The following is a 13,914-nucleotide window of genomic DNA, read 5'->3' as shown; positions in this document are numbered from 1 at the left end:
AAAGGATTATAAATCATGTTACTATAAAGACACATACACACGTATGTTTATTGTGGCACTATTCACAATAGCAAAGACTTGGAACAAACTCAAATGTCCATCAATGATAGACTGGATTAAGAAAATGTGGCATATATACACCATGGAATACTATGCAGCCATAAAAAAGGATGAGTTCATGTCCTTTGCAGGGACATGGATGAAGCTGGAAACCATCATTCTCAGCAAATTATCACAAAGACAGAAAACCGAACACCATATGTTCTCACTCATAGTTGAGAATTGAACAATGAGAACACTTGGACACAGGACAGGGAACATCACACACCAGGGCCTGTTGGGTGGGGGGAGAGGGGAAGGATAGCATTAGGAGAGATACCTAGTGTAAATGACAAGTTGATGGGTGCAGCAAACGAACATGGCACATGTATACCTATGTATCAAACCTGCATGTTGTGCACTTGTAGCCTACAACTTAAAGTATAATAAAAAAAAGAAAAAGAAAAAACCCTGTATAGAAAAGAGACTAAAAGTAAATATATTAAAATGCTAACAGTGGTTCTATTTAAAAGGGAGATTAAGGGTGATTTTTATACCTTTTCACATTTTTCTGTATTTTTCTAAATTTTCCATAATGAGCAAGTACTAATTTTAATATTAAAATGATGGGTTTTGTTAAGTAAACTGTACCTAAAACTTATGCAATTGGTGGGAAAAACTTAAATCCTCAACATTTTGCATTTTTCCTTTGGCTGAATTCAATAATAGGAAATCATGTAATTTTATTGTAAAAAATATATTTTGGGTGCCATTTTAATGCAAAAAGAAATGACTTTAACTTAAGCCAAACTGATGGAGGAGCTGATTACTCAGGATTGTACCTAGCTGCAAAAAAATTCAATGGGTTATTGAAAGTAGAGGTGACAGCCAGGCACAGTGGCTCATGCCTGTAATCCTAGCACTTTGGGAGGCTGAGGCAGGTAGCTCGATTGAGCCCAGGAGTTCAAGACCAGCCTAGGCAAGTTGGCAAAACCCCATCTCTATGAAAAATATAAAAATTAGCCTGGCATGCCTGTAGTCCCAGCTATTCAGGAGGCTGAGGTGGAGTGAAAGAATCACCTGAGCCCAGGAGGTCACAGCAGTAGTCAGTCAAGATCGCAACACTGCACTCCAGCCTGGGTGACAGAGTGAGACCCAAAGTTGACTTATGTAGTAATAACATCCTTCATCATAAAATCTCAGTATGGAGCACAATACTTTTGTAAAACTCTGATGGACATTTAAGCAAGTGATTAAACTTGATATCACTAATGGTGGGACAAACGTATTATGTCTCCTGATGTGATGCTTCATTTACAAACACATAAAAATCTTGATGGTGAGAGGGGTGCTATTTACAATTACAGCAGGACAGGAAGCAAAGTGGAATAAACCCCGCCTATGAAGTATTCTGGACAAAAATCTTCAATATTTAAGCAAGCTTAGGTTTTGGTTTACAAGAAGTACAGAGAATAGAGGAATGGTTAAGTGGCCCAGAAGGAAGCAACCAGACAAAACCACTCTGTGGGACATCCTACAAGACACAGGTCTCATCAAAAAGTCAATATATCAAGGAAAAAATGTTGCAGATAGAAGAAGCATTCTAGATTTAAAGAGAATAAAGAAAAATAACCAAGTGCAATATATCAACCTAGATTTCTTCCTGGGGAAATTTTACTCTAGGGCTGGTATTAATATCAGAAGGAACTAGAGAATTATTGTTGGTTTTCTTAGGCAAGATAATGTTATGTAATTATATGGGAGACGGGCATACATGCTGAAATATTTAAGGTGAAATATCTATGTCTGTAATTTATTATTAAAAAGTTTATCCCCTCAATATATATGCCTATTTAAATAATGTATGCATATATGGTATACAAAGTAAAAATGAAAAAAGTGTTCACAATGCTTGATAGCTGCTTATTTGACTATTCTTCCAATTTTTGTATGTTTGAAACGTTTATAATAAAAATTGAAGAGAAATGATGCTGTTTTAAAAATACTCACATTCCAAGCACTTGGGAGTTGGGAAAAAAATATTCACAGATACCTAGATTTGCTTTTTTGCATTTTCATTTAGACCCTAGTGTATTCTGAATCTTTTTAGGAGTAGAATTTGTATCCTATCTGTCTGACATCATTTACTGGACGCTATTTTTATGTGTATTTTGGGATTTAGGAGATTATATTAGATATGTGTCTTGATGAAAGAAATGTGCAATTATTGCAAATTGAGTATGAACATTATCCTTTAGCGATCTTTCCACATCTAACATTTCTAATCAGAGTAGGGCTTATAAATTAAACATATCCTTTTAATCTGCTCATACATTATCATGCAGCATGTGTGTGTGTCTGTGTGTGTGTGTGTGTGTGTGTATGTGTGTGTGTGTGTATTTAAACTCCAGCATGGCATTTTTCTTTGAAATACTGTTATGGCAGAAGGTTATTATAGTTATTGATCATTTGTAGAGAGCTGTAAGAGTTCATAGGACTTTATTAAAATATGAAGAACAAAATCTAAGTTTATAGTCTGCCTCTATTCCACCACCACCCCTCAGAAATTTCCAGGGCAACGTTTCAAGAGACTATTATATTTCGCCACCACTTTTTTTCTTTTCTCCCAAGGCTATCTAAGCTCCTTCTGGAGTGGGTGTTTCATTGTGGTCCTAGGTGTCATGGGAGAGAGTCTGGTGGCTTGTTCCATGTTTCTCCCTCTGATGAGGAGTCCAGCCCATCTAAAGTGTACGATCAAGGGGCTCTGCTTAGAAGGTAAGACATTTTCTCAAAGTACAACTTACAGAGCTAGTAGTTATTTTGGGGTGAAAATGCTAATAATGTAAGTTTGGAAAATGCTGAGTTAAGCCACATTAAACTGATTTCTTTACTGAACGACTTCTTAGAATGTTTAAGATACTAATATACTTTGTCAATCTCCACTGAGGAATACACCATTTCCAAAATGCAGTGCACACAAAACTTTTCTTCTTTTTGGAATTTGATTTCATGAGGTCAGTATTCTGAGGAAAATAGTCTAGGAGATGCTGTTCTGAAAGGCTTCCCTCTTTAAAAATTCCCTCCACCTCCCATTCATACCCCTTCATAATGAAAAACAGCTACTGCTTACTGGGCATGTTCTACATAAGAAAAGGTATTTCACAGTTGGGAAAACTGAAAACCAAAGTGCAGAGAGGTTAAGTTATCTGCCAGGCATCCCACAGTCATGAAATGTCAGTCATCTGAGCCCGAAGTTCATGCTTCTCGTCATTAATGCTTCTATCTCACATCATGAAATTGACCATTTGGAAAACAAAAGATAATTCCTTTAAAATGAGGCAGAAAATGATTTTAACTAGTCTCATCATATTCTAGAATCCATAACAGGCTTCTGAATATACGATCAGTGCAGCCTCTTGGTTGCTGGGTGTCACTTAGCTACCTATGGCGTTTGGTTCTCTGAGCTCTGCCTCAGGGGATATCCCACAGTTTGCTTTGAAAGGTAGCACCTGCAATATCTGTAAATCTCCAGAATGGAGAGATAGGCCAGTTTCCTTGTGCTTTGAAATGCCTTTTCCTCACTGCCTCTGAGCATCACTGGCAGGAGTCTTTGCATCACAGGCCAAACTCCCCACGTCAGAATGTAAAGGGAAGGTTACCAGAGGACCCAGCAGACGAGGAGTGTGGTGGAAAAACATCCACCCTGTCAGAAACCACAGGCCAAAATCTGGGACTTCATTAAAAAATAATCATCACTTGAGATTATTCTACTATTCAAAAACCCTGTCCCGGGGGCCCCTGGTTTGCCTACTAGAGAACAAGGGACAAATTTTTCTAACTCCTCCTTCATTTCTAACTTACCATGCGTTCCTATCACACAGAAAAGCAAAAAGAGATCTCAGAGGCTGAAAAATGGCCCTGAGTTTTCTCTATTCCAGCCCTCTCCAATAATATTATAATGTAAGCCACATACGTATTTTTAGATTTTCCAGTAGTAACATTGAGAAAGCAAAAATATACACATGAAATTAATTTTATTAACGTTTACTTAATCAATATATCCAAAATGTTATCATTGCAACATGTAATCCAGTATAAGAAAGATATTCATTAGCTATTTTACGTTCTTTTTTTCCTACTAAACCCTTTAATTCCTGTGTATTTTACTTAGCATCTCAATTCATTTACTAGACTTTCTGTTAGAAGTATTTGATCTCTATTCAGATTTCATAAAATTTATATTGACATAGTAGATTCACATACCCAAGTTGTTCCAATCATATTTAAAAGTTTTTCAATAACTGAACTGATCATCAATTTTAAAATTTATATGTAAATCAAATTAAAATTTTATTTTAATTTTTTCTTTGAGACAGGATCTCACTCTGTTGCCCAGGCTGGAGTGCAGTGCCATGATCATAGCTCACTTGCAGCCCTGAACTCCTAGGCTCAGGCAATCCTCCTGCTTCAGCCTCTTGAGGAGATGGGACCACAGATGTGTGCCACCAAACCTGGCTATTTTTAAATTTTTTTTATAGACATAGTGTCTCCCTGTTGTCCAGTTTTAAATTAAAATTCTAGTTATTTAGTCCCACTAGCTACATTTCAAGGCCAGTAGTCACTTAATACTTGTGGCTACCCTATTAGACAGCTAGTCAAACGTTCTTGATGGGGCCTGTAGTGCCCCCTAGAGGACATTATGGAAATTTGTGGAAACATTTATTTTTTAGTTTTGTACTTAAAATCAATGAACACCACAGACATTTCGTGGGTGAGAGGCTAGGGATGTTAGACATCCTCCAATATGAAGAGCACTCCTACACAACAAAAATTGTCCCTCACCTCAGACTTCTGAGAAGATAAAACACCTGTTTATAATTATCTGTGCCTAGAACATAGCTGTTTGTCTATTTATTTTATTAGTGGGAGTGGGGAGCTTAGCTTCGATATATAGCACATTTGTGGGAACTGAAAATGCACATAAATTAAAGAAATTTTGTGCTTTGTCTTGTTCAGAGTTCTACCAAGAGTTGTCCACCATTTTGTAAAATTATTTCACTGGTTGAAATACCGTAACTGTTTCAGAAAGCATTTGTGGCCATCCCAAACACAGGGATCCTAGACATACACAGAGCACCTATTTTACAATAACTTCTAGGGAAATCACATCCAAGCATTTGTTTTTAAAATATGTAGTATTTTACATCAATTACTTTCTTTTTATTTCTCTTTATATTAGAGCAATGGCATTATATTGGTTTTTTGAAGTTATATTTGTAGGTAATTGTTTTTTGTTTTTTTTTTTTTTTGAGACGGAGTCTCGCTCTGTCACCCAGGCTGGAGTGCAGTGGCGCAATCTCGGCTCACTGCAAGCTCCGCCTCCCGGGTTCACGCCATTCTCCTGCCTCAGCCTCTCCGAGTAGCTGGGACTACAGGCGCCCGCCACCACGCCCGGCTAATTTTTTTGTATTTTTAGTAGAGATGGGGTTTCACCGTGGTCTCAATCTCCTGACCTCGTGATCCGCCCGCCTCGGCCTCCCAAAGTGCTGGGATTACAAGCGTGAGCCACCGCGCCCGGCCGGTAATTGTTTAATTTATCAGTTTTATTCCAGAATAGTGCAGAAGGTTAGGAAGTAAGTGTTACTGAAAGCATCCCTTATGTCTGATGGATTAAGAGCCACTGCTCTAGTAAGCACGGCTAGTTAAAGCTGATGAAGACTGCCACCTGCAGAGAGGAGAGGGAACTCAGGCTACATCACGGAATGCACGGGGAAAGGATGTGATTGTGTGGCTCCAGAGGACAGGAAAGAGCTGTTTCAATTAAACAAATACATACTTTGTATCTACTAAGTCTAAAGCATGGGGTCCTGGAAGATAGGGCTACAGCAGCAACCCAAACAACATGAGCCTTCTCCCAAGGTGCTCACAGTGGAGCGCAGAAAAATATGTGGGTCTGGGGAAGTAGGGATCAGGCCAAGTGGGCAAGGACAATCCACTGGTCAGAGACCCCCTGATCCATTTCAAACCTCCCCACTAACAACCTGTGCAGGTTACTTGATCTGGGAGAATGGAACAAGGGTACCAAGGTTTTGGCACATATGCTTAATTTTTTTCAAAATTTATACCGGCTCGCGGGGGTGGAGCCAAGATGGCCAAATAGGAACAGCTCCGATCTACAGCTCCCAGCGTGAGCGACACAGAAGATGTGTGATTTCTGCATTTCCATCTGAGGTACCAGGTTCATCTCACTAGGGAGTGCCAAACAGTGGGTGCAGGACAGTCGGTGAAGCGCACTGTGTGCAAGCCAAAGCAGGGCGAGGCATTGCCTCACTCGGGAAGCACAATGGGTCAGGGAGTTCCCTTTCCTAGTCAAAGAAAGGGGTGACAGGCAGCACCTGGAAAATCCGGTCACTCCCACCCTAGTACTGCACTTTTCCAACGGGCTTGGAAAACGGTACACCAGGAGATTGTGTCCTGTACCTGGCTCAGAGGGTCCTATGCCCACGGAGTCTCACTGATTGCTAGCACAGCAGTCTGAGATCAAACTGCAAGGCGGCAGCGAGGCTGGGGGAGGGGCGCCCGCCATTGCCCAGGCTTGCTTAGGGAAACAAACAAGCCAGGAAGCTTGAACTGGGTGGAGCCCACCACTGCTCAAGGAGGCCCTGCCTGCCTCTGTAGGCTCCACCTCTGGAGGCAGGGCACAGACAAACAAAAAGTCAGCAGTAACCTCTGCAGACTTAAATGTCCCTGTCTGACAGCTTTGAAGAGAGTAGTAGTTCTCCCAGCATGCAGCTGGAGATCTGAGAACGGGCAGACTGCCTCCTAAAGTGGGTCCCTGACCCCCGAGCAGCCTAACTGGGAAGCACCCCCAGTAGGGACAGACTGATACCTCACTCGGCCAGGCACTCCTCTGAGACAAAACTTCCAGAGGAACGATCAGACAGCTGATTTGTGGTTCACAAAAATCCACTGTTCTGCAGCCACTGCTGCTGACACTCAGCCAAACAGGGTCTGGAGTGGACCTCTAGCAAACTCCAACAGACCTGCAGCTGAGGGTCCTGTCTGTTAGAAGGAAAACTAACAAACAGAAAGGACACCCACACCAAAAACCCATCTGTACATCACCATCATTAAAGACCAAAAGTAGAAAAAAACTTCAAAGACGGGGAGAAAACAGAGCAGAAAAACTGGAAACTCTAAAAAGCAGAGTGCCTCTCCTCCTCAAAAGGAACGCAGTTCCTCAACAGCAATGGAACAAAGCTGGACGGAGAATGACTTTGACGAGTTGAGAGAAGAAGGCTTCAGACGATCAAACTACTCTGAGCTACAGGAGGAAATTCAAACCAATGGCAAAGAAGTTAAAAACTCTGAAAAAAAATTAGACAAATGTATAACTAAAATAACCAATGCAGAGAAGTGCTTGAAGGAGCTGATGGAGCTGAAAGCCAAGTTTCGAAAACTACATGAAGAATGCAGAAGCCTCAGTAGCCAATGCAATCAACTGGAAGAAAGGATATCAGTGATGGAAGATGAAATGAATGAAATGATGTGACAAGGGAAGTTTAGAGAAAAAAGAATAAAAAGAAATGAACAAAGCCTCCAAGAAATATGGGACTATGTGAAAAGACCAAACCTATGTCTGATTGGTGTACCTGAAAGTGATGGGAAGAATGGAACTAAGTTGGAAAACACTCTGTAAGATATTATCCAGGAGAACTTCCCAAATCTAGCAAGGCAGGCCAACATCCAGATTCAGGAAATACAGAGAACGCCACAAAGATACTCCTCGAGAAGAGCAACTCCAAGACACATAATTATCAGATTCACCAAAGTTGAAATGAAGGAAAAAATGTTAAGGGCAGCCAGAGAGAAAGGTCGGGTTACACACAAAGGGAAGCCCATCAGACTAACAGCTGATCTCTCAGCAGAAACTCTACAAGCCAGAAGAGAGTGGGGGCTGATATTCAACATTCTTAAAGAAAAGAATTTTCAACCCAGAATTTCATATCCAGCCAAACTAAGGTTCATAAGTGAAGGAGAAATAAAATACTTTACAGACAAGCAAATGCTGAGAGATTTTGTCACCACCAGGCCTGCCCTAAAAGAGCTCCTGAAGGAAGCACTAAACATGGAAAGGAACAACCGGTACCAGCCACTGCAAAAACATGCCAAATTGTAAAGACCATCGAGACTAGGAAGAAACTGCATCAACTAACAAGCAAAATAACCAACTAACATCATAATGACAGGATCACATTCACACATAACAATATTAACTTTAAATGTAAATGGGCTAAATGCTCCAATTAAAAGACACAGACTGGCAAATTGGATAAGGATTCAAGACCCATCAGTGTGCTGTATTCAGGAAACCCATCTCACATGCAGAGACACACATAGACTCAAAATAAAGGGATGGAGGAAGATCTACCAAGCAAGTGGAAAACAAAAAAAGGCAGGGGTTGCAATCCTAGTCTCTGATAAAATAGACTTTAAACCAACAAAGATCAAAAGAGACAAAGAAGGCCATTACATCATGGTAAAGGGATCAATTCAACAAGAAGAGCTAACTATCATAAATATATATACACCCAATACAAGAGCACCCAGATTCATGAAGCAAGTCCTGAGTGACCTACAAAGAGACTTAGACTCCCACACAATAATAATGGGAGATTTTAACACCCCACTGTCAACATTAGACTGATCAATGAGACAGAAAGTTAACAAGGATACCCAGGAATTGACTCAGCTCTGCACCAAGCGGAGCTAATAGACATCTACAGAACTCTCCACCTCAAATCAACATAATATACATTTTTTTCAGCACCACACCACACTCATTCCAAAATTGACCACATAGTTGGAAGTAAAGCTCTCCTCAGCAAATGTAAAAGAATAGAAATTATAACAAACTGTCTCTCAGACCACAGTGCAATCAAACTAGAACTCAGGATTAAGAAACTCACTCAAAACCGTTCAACTACATGGAAACTGAACAACCTGCTCCTGAGTGACTACTGGGTACATAATGAAATGAAGGCAGAAATAAAGATGTTCTTTGAAACCAACGAGAACAAAGACACAACATACCAGAATCTCTGGGACACGTTCAAAGCAGTGTGTAGAGGGAAATTTATAGCACTAAATGCCCACAAGAGAAAACAGGAAAGATCCAAAATTGACACCCTAACATCACAATTAAAAGAACTAGAAGAGCAAGAGCAAACACATTCAAAAGCTAGCAGAAGGCTAGAAATAACTAAAATCAGAGCAGAACTGAAGGAAATAGAGACACAAAAAACCCTTCAAAAAATTAATGAATCCAGGAGCTGGTTTTTTTAAAAGATCAACAAAATGGATAGACTGCTAGCAAGACTAATAAAGAAGAAAAGAGAGAAGAATCAAATAGACACAATAAAAAATTATAAAGGGGATATCACCACCCATCCCACAGAAATACAATCTACCATCAGAGAATACTACAAACACCTCTATGCAACTAAACTAGAAAATCTAGAAGAAATGGATAAATTCCTCTACAAATACACCCTCCCGAGACTAAACCAGGAAGAAGTTGAATCTCTAAATAGACCAATAACAGGCTCTGAAATTGTGGCAATAATCAATAGCCTACCAATCAAAAAGAGTCCAGGACCTGATGGATTCACAGCCGAATTCTACCAGAGGTACAAGTAGGAACTGGTACCATTCCTTCTGAAACTATTCCATCAATAGAAAAAGAGGGAATCCTCTCTAATACATTTTATGAGGCCAGCATCATCCTGATACCAAAGCCTGGCAGAGACACAACCAAAAAGGAGAATTTCAGACCAATATCCTTGATGAACATTGATGCAAAAATCCTCAATGAAATACTGGCAAACCGAATCCAGCAGCACATCAAAAAGCTTATCCACCATGATCAAGTGGGCTTCATCCCTGGGATGCAAGGCTGGTTCAACATATGTAAATCAATAAATGTAATCCAGCATATAAAAAGAACCAAAGACAAAAACCACATGATTATCTCAATAGATGCAGAAAAGGCATTTGACAAAATTCAACAACCCTTCATGCTAAAAACTCTCAATAAATTAGGTATTGATGGGATGTATCTCAAAATAATAAGAGCTATCTGTGACAAACAGCCAATATCATACTGAATGGGCAAAAACTGGAAGCATTCCCTTTGAAAACTGGCACAAGACAGGGATGCCCTCTCTCACCACTCCTATTCAACATAGTGTTGGAAGTTCTGGCCAGAGCAATCAGGCAGGAAAAGAAAATAAAGGGTATTCAATTAGGAAAAGAGGAAGTCAAATTGTCCCTGTTTGCAGATGACATGATTGTATATCTAGAAAACCCCATTGTCTCAGCCCCAAATCTCCTTAAGCTGATAAGAAACTTCAGCAAAGTCTCAGGATACAAAATCAATGTGCAAAAATCACAAGCATTCTTGTACACCAATAACAGACAAACAGAGAGCCAAATCATGAGTGAACTCCCATTCACAATTGCTTCAAGGAGAATAAAATACCTAGGAATCCAACTTACAAGGGACGTGAAGGACCTCTTCAAGGAGAACTACAAACCACTGCTCGATGAAATAAAAGAGGATACAAACAAATGGAAGAACATTCCATGCTCACGGGTTGGAAGAATCAATATCGTGAAAATGGCCATACTGCCCAAGGTAATTTATAGATTCAATGCCATCCCCATCAAGCTACCAATGACTTTCTTCACAGAATTGGAAAAAACCACTTTAAAGTTCATATGGAACAAAAAAGAGCCCGCATCACCAAGTCAATCCTAAGCCAAAAGAACAAAGCTGGAGGCATCACACTACCTGACTTCAAACTGTACTACAAGGCTACAGTAACCAAAACAGCATGGTACTGTTATGAAAACAGAGACGTAGATCAATAGAACAGAACAGAGCCCTCAGAAATGATGCCACATATCTACAACTATCTGATCTTTGACAAACCTGACAAAAACAAGCAATGGGAAAAGGATTCCCTATTTAATAAACGGTGCTGGGAAAACTGGCTAGCCATATGTAGAAAGCTGAAACTGGATCCCTTCCTTACACCTTATACAAAAATTAATTCAAGATGGATTAAAGACTTACATGTTAGACCTAAAACCATAAAAACCCTAGAAGAAAACCTAGGCAATACCATTCAGGACATAGGCATGGGCAAGGACTTCATGCCTAAAACACCAAAAGCAATGGCAACAAAAGCCAAAATTGACAAATGGGACCTAATTAAACTAAAGAGCTTCTGCACAGCAAAAGAAACTACCATCAGAGTGAACAGGCAACCTACAAAATGGGAGAAAATTTTTGCAATCTACTCATCTGACAAAGGGTTAATATCCAGAATCTACAATAAACTCAAACAAATTTACAAGAAAAAAACAAACAACCCCATCAAAAAGTGGGCAGAGGACATGAACAGACACTTCTCAAAAGAAGACATGTATGCAGCCAAAAAACACATGAAGAAATGCTCATCATCACTGGCCATCAGAGAAATGCAAATCAAAACCACAGTGAGATACCATCTCATACCAGTTAGAATGGCCATCATTAAAAAATCAGGAAACAACAGGTGCTGGAGAGGATGTGGAGAAATAGGAACACTTTTACACTGTTGGTGGGACTGTAAACTAGTTCAACCATTGTGGAAGTCAGTGTGGCGATTCCTCAGGGATCTACAACTAGAAATACCATTTGACCCAGCCATCCCATTACTGGGTATATACCCAAAGGACTATAAATTATGCTGCTATAAAGACACATGCACACGTATGTTTATTGCGGCACTATTCACAATAGCAAAGACTTGGAACCAACCCAAATGTCCAACAACGATAGACTGGATTAAGAACATGTGGCACATATACACCATGGAATACTATGTAGCCATAAAAAATGATGAGTTCGTGTCCTTTGTAGGGACATGGATGAAACTGGAAACCATCATTCTCTGTAAACTATCACAAGGACGAAAAACCAAACACCGCATGTTCTCACTCATAGGTGGGGATTGAACAATGAGAACACATGGACACAGGAAGGGGAACATCACACACTGGGGCCTGTTGTGGGGTCGGGGGAGGGGGGAGGGACAGCATTAGGAGATATACCTAATGCTAAATGATGAGTTAATGGGTGCAGCACACCAACATGGCATATGGATACATATGTAACAAACCTGCACATTGTGCACACGTACCCTAAAACTTAAAGTATAGTAATAATAATAATAAAAATTTATACTGGCTTAGAAAATCTACATAAAAATATAAAAGTATTACATGAATACAGTGTTTTGTATAAATTGAAAAACTAGAGATGCAGGTAAAGAACAAAAAAGTCTTCATTTTTCCTAAAAATATAACTATTACTATAAATCTAGAATATGTCCTTCTCAACATTTTATGCATTTATATACATATGTATGCAAGATAAAAATAATTTTATTGGTTTTTCTTAAAAACATAAATGAAGTTATACACTCTGTGTTTGTATAGGTTTACGACTTCATTTTTCCTTTTATTTAAAAATAGGTCTTGGCACAAAGGCATAAGAATGACACAATGAGCCAGGTGCAGTGGCTCATGCCTGTAATCCCTGCACTTTGGGAGGCCAAGGCAGGCAGATCACTTGAGGCCAGGAGTTCAAGACCAGTCTGGCCAACATGGTGAAACCCCGTCTCTACTAAAAATATAAAAATTAGCCAGGTATCGTGGCAGGCGCCTGTAATCCTGAGGCAGGAGAATCGCCTGAACCTGGGAGGTGGAGGCAGAGGTTGCAGTGAGCTGAGATCGCACCACTGCACTCCAGCCTGAGCTGGGTGACACAGTGAGACTCTGTCTCAAAAAAAAAAAAAAGAATGATGCGATGGACTCTGGGGATTTGGGGGGAAGTGTTGGGGTTGCGGGGCAAGGGATAAAAGACTACAAATAGGGTACAAGGTATGCTGCTTGGGTGATGGGTGCACCAACATCTCACAAATCACCACTACCACCTGTACCCCAATAACCTATGCAAATGAAATACATAAATAAAAATATGTCTTAGAACTCCCAGCTGTCATCTGCTATTGCATCTCCAAGCTTTTGGGAACTTCTGGGCATGTTTTGCTCTCCACATTACTCACTTTTTGAAGGAAAGAAAGAAGAGGAAAAAATCTACCCATAGGAAAATAAATACAAAAATTAGAAGTACCAGTGTCTCCAGATGAGAAGGAACTAGCACAAGAATTCTGCCACCAGGAAAAATCTGAATGTGGCAATACCACCGAAGGATTGCATTAGCTCCCTAGCAATGGTCCCTAAACAAAATGGAAACTCGGGAATGACAGGTAAAGAATTCAAAGCATGGGTTGCAAGAAAGCTCACTGAGATCCAAAACAAGTTTGAAAATCAACTGAAAGGAACTTCCAAAGCAGTCCAGAAAATGAAGGAAAAGATAAACGTCTTAAAAAGAAAGCAATCTGAGCTTCTGGAATTAAAATACTCATGCAAGGAGTTTCAAAATACAATTGAAATCTTTGTCAATAGACTGGACTAAGCAGAAGAAATAATTTCAGAGATTAAAGACCGTTCTTTTGAACTAAACCAATCTGACCAAAATAAAGACAAAAGTTTTTTGTTTGTTTGTTTGTTTTTTAAAGAGACAGAGTCTTGTCCTGTTGCCAGGCTGGATTGCAGGGATGTAACTGTGGTTCACTACAACCTCTGCCTCCCAGGTTCAAGCATTTCTCCTGACCTCAACCCCCTGAATACCTGGGATTACAGGCACGTGCCACCATGCCTAGCTAATTTTTGTAATTTTCGTAGAGATGGAGTTTCATCATG

Source organism: Nomascus leucogenys, chromosome 2 (assembly GCF_006542625.1).
Source record: "Nomascus leucogenys isolate Asia chromosome 2, Asia_NLE_v1, whole genome shotgun sequence".
NCBI classification, from domain to species: domain Eukaryota; kingdom Metazoa; phylum Chordata; class Mammalia; order Primates; family Hylobatidae; genus Nomascus; species Nomascus leucogenys.
The sequence above is the reverse complement of the archived record's forward strand: the minus strand, read 5'-3'. Positions refer to the sequence as shown.